Raw genomic sequence first — 4,315 nt, 5'->3', positions numbered from 1 at the left:
CTCCCCACAGGAGGTTAGACATACAGCTCCTTAGAGGGAGACCTGCTCCATTGCTCCAGCATGGTGGTCCTGATGAGAAGAGGCAGTCCATGGTTTTTAGGCATTTATTGTAGATGGGGGAGGGGGAGAGAGAGAGAGAGAGAGAGAGAGAGAGAGAGAGAGAGAGAGAGAGAGAGAGGAGAGAGAGAGGAAGTAGAGGCCAACCATGGCCATGTGGGGGTGGGGGAGGAGGCAGAGAGAGGGGGAGCAAGAGGGCAAGAGAATAAGAGATGGGGGAGGAGGCAAGCTTCTCCTTTTATAGTGGACTGGGCCTACCTAGCTGTTGCCAGGTAACTGTGTGGAAGAGCATACCTGATTGTAGGGGTAGAGTCCAGACAGAATACCAGGAGCTTGGGGCATTGCCTACAGGACTAATGGCCACACTCCTCTCTGCAGGGGCCGGGGTGGCTGTGGGGGACTGTAGTTGAGACAGGAGCCAGGGGCCCAAGAGGTGTGGCTGAACACCTATTGTCCCCATGCAGGCACAAGTCACCACCTACCAGATCATCTGGGTTCAAGGCCTGTGCTTGACCAGGGACCAGCCTGTCTGTGCACAGCTCACTGCCCCACATGCGTGTGGATCCCAGACATTGGTACAAGAAGCTGTGAAGTTGAAGTTGCCTTGGATTCCCCAAGATGTTAGAGATGCCAGGGCTTTGGGATGCCTGCCGAAGAAAGCTACTAACCGGGAGTGGAGCTAGCCAAAGAGAAAGAATTGTGTTGTAGTCAACAAAGACAAAAGGAGTTGGAGCTTTGACATTAGACATGGAAATGCTGAGTTTGGAGTCTGCCCAGCTGGGTTTTGGTCTTACTTTGGTCCAGTATTTCCTCATCATGAAGTTTTGGAATGGTAATGTACATCCTGTTGTGTTGGAGGTATGTGATCTGGTTTTTAATTTTGGCTTTATAGGGGATTACAGTTAAGAGAGTGCATGAATCTCAGAAAAGACTTTGAACTTTGAACTTTTAACATTATTGAGACTGTTTATAGACTATGAGAACTTTTGGAGCTGGACTAAATGTATTTTTCATTTTGTTCTGGCTAGGTATGGCCCCATAGACTCCTGTGTTTGAACAAGCCTATGGGGCCAGGGAATGGAATGTGGTGGTTTGAATTTGCTTGGCTCAGGGAGTAGCACTATTAGGAAGTGTGGCCTTGTTGGAGTAGGTGTGGCCTTGTTGGAGGAAGTGTGTCACTGTGGTGGAGTTAGCAAGCCCTAAGTCCTTATAACAGTGCCTGATATACCACAAGCCTTCACTAACTTCCAGGAACCATTATTATTCCTTAGACAAGAGTGATAAATGGAGAGACCTCTTGCTTGCACCAGGGTTGGGAGCCACTGTCAGGAAATAGAAAGTGATATATTATTTAAGCCTGGCTACTTTCCTATGCAGACTTCCATGTCCCATTCACCTGCAGGGTGAAACAGGGTCCTATTTTGAGCTAAGGAAGAAGCTGTCACTTGCATTTAGTCTAAAACTGTCCTTGAGAGCTGTAAGAATTCAGATAATCCCATCTATCAAATTAAGTCCAGTTCTTGAAATGCAAAGGGACAGGAAGCAGATGGGTAAGCAGGTGTCTTTTATCCTCACACCCAGACCTTCTTGCCTGTCCTTGGTTCTGTCACTGTATGAGGACAGCCAGCCACACATGCCTTGCCCCCTCCTGTGCCCAGAGGCAACCTTACCAGGAGGTCAGCTGTTTTAGAGTCTGCCCTCTGCCCTCCTGGGTCTACAAAAATGCTTACTCACCAATTTGACCCTAACCTGTGGGTGGTTGTGAGCTATTATAGCAACGCCCTCTCCCTGCATTGGCCTCCACCAGACCCAGGACATCCTGGAAAGTCAGATGGGAGATTTCAGTTCACAGTCTTCTTTAAAAATAAATTAAAAATAAAATAAAATAAAATAGCATGTTTCTCCAAGGCACCTCAAGGAGCAGCTCCCCGTAAAGTAACATTTACTCCATGCTAGAGGCTTTGACTGCCAAATGCAAAAGATACTGGGAACACCTGTGTTTGGGAGCGCAGTAGACTGAGGCTCAAGAAGCTTGAAGAGGAAGGGCAGAGAGGCCTTGACACAAACCTCCTTCTGTCTCTCCCAGAAACACAAGGTCTCCCTGGTCTGAGAGCTCTTCACTTCCTCCAGGGGGCACATCCTCCCGCTCAGCCCTCACACTTATAAATAGCTCTCTGTGAGACACAACCTCAGCCCCCATGTGCACAGACAGGACAATAAGGAAGATTCCTTAGTACCTGGCCATAAAGGTGGCTTTCTAAACCAGCCTACAGCTTTCTGGAATTTTCATTCTAGAGATAGAAGATCTTCGAGACTGCATTTCAGATAACCAGCTCATATTTTTCTCAAGTTTAAGGACTTAATTGGCTTCTCCTGGACTAGGGCATGGTCACCTCATCAAGGTCCCAGAAATTTAGTACCATGAAATTAAAGCATTCTTTGAAAAGACCTACAAGTTCTGTGTGACCTTGGGAGGGCTGGGAAACATGGTCAACTCTCATTGTCTTGTGGGGATGTAGAGCCCCTAAATAACAAACTCAAGAATATTCTAGGGGACTGGGGATGTAGCTCAGGGGTCCAGCGCTTGTCTGGCACATACAAGACCCTAATTCCCCCTCAGCACCAAGGATAGTAGTAACAGTAGAGAAGAGGAAGAGGAGGAGGAGGAAGAAGAGGAGGAAGAAGAGGAAGAGGAAAAAGAGGAAGAAAAGGAGGAGGAAAAGGAGGAAGAGGAGAAAAAATCCTGCAGAACAGGCAGAACTTTTGAGCAAAGCAATCCCCTAATATGTTTGGCCACATAATTCTTCTTCAAAAACACTGGACTCAGGTCTTTCCTATCCAGTGCCTCACTCCTCTCCCTGCACTGGTGTGTGATCGCCTCTCATTCAACATCTGAAGAGAATAGACTGATTTCCTATGGTAGTGACAATGTTGTGATTGCTATCTTGTAAGTCCCTCACCACCCACACTAAAACACAGAAGAGGAGAAATGTGTTTCTGGCTTCAAATGGAAGTAAACTGCTAGTGTTGATGGATTCCAGAAGCAAGCGCCCTTTTCTCCTGGGGGGTGGGGGGAGTAGGAAAGAAGAGGGAAAGGAAGAGGGGGAAACGGGAAGAAGGAGAAGGGAGGGGGAGGCTGAAAGGGGGAGAGGGAGAGCACAGAGGAGGAGGAACAGAGCAGGGGCTATGTAAATATCATTATTCTGAGTAGAGTTCCTTCCAGTTTTTTTTTTTTCTTTCCATGAGGTAGCAGGGAGGTCAACCCGAGGGCAGCTGTCCAAGTATGGCTGTCAGTTCTCTTGAGTCAGCAGAGTACATGAAGGAATTTCTCTTTGGGGGACAAGAATTTCTTGCCACACAAGTAAATCTCTACATTTTATTTAGGGCTGTGGTTTTCTCAGAATGGAGGGAGAAACCATCTTTTCTTCAAGGGAAATTCTAGACAAATCTTTTCTCACAGCTCCCAGGCCTGCCCAAGGCCTGTGAAAAAGCCAGGCGGTCTTCCTGAGCTCTGTGACCCGGAACCTGGCAGTGCACCTCAGCCCTGGGCTGTGGAGGGGCTGGTCCTCTGGGCCCAGCCTGCACTTGCAGCCCACCTCCAGGGATTTGTACACTGCTCAGAATTAAAGAGGCAGGGCCGGGAGCCCGAGCTTGCTCCGGGGTCTGTTTTCCTCTCCTCCCTCATCCTAAATCCCTGGAGGAGACATTTTTGAAAATGATTTTGAAAATCATTCTGGACCTACCAGCTCAGCTACAGCTGTGAGCAGAATCAGGCGGCCAGTGGCTCTCCTGTAACGTCCAGTTCCTGCCTGGCCTCTAACAGAGCCAGCAGCAGCTGGAGCAAGGGATGTTGGGAGGGAGGAAAGAAGCCGTGCCGTGTGGTTGAAGCAGACACATTGCAACACAGGGCTGTGCCTCAGTACTTCTTGCTTCCCACTGAGTCCCCTCAAACAGGCCAGCTGAACCTGCATTTCCCCTTGTGTTCCCAGGTAACTGTGGTGGGTAGCAATAAACAGGGGCCCACTCAACACCAAGCTGAGGAAAGGGCTGAGAATCTTGTGGGTCACTGCTAGGGGGACTAGTCAGTACTAGTCCTGCCTGCTCAGGGGCTCCTTCCTGTTGAAGGGACACAAGGAAACTTGTGTCTGTCAGACATACACCGTGGAGAGGCTGTAGGCGTCCTTCACTGTCCCAGTATAAGGGATTGTGTTTAGTATAGGGAACATGAAATGGAAGGCCCCAAATCCCAGTCCCAGCA

This window comes from Mus pahari, chromosome 15, assembly GCF_900095145.1.
Source record: "Mus pahari chromosome 15, PAHARI_EIJ_v1.1, whole genome shotgun sequence".
In the NCBI taxonomy this organism is placed as follows: Eukaryota; Metazoa; Chordata; class Mammalia; order Rodentia; family Muridae; genus Mus; species Mus pahari.
This window is presented reverse-complemented; position numbering follows the sequence as displayed.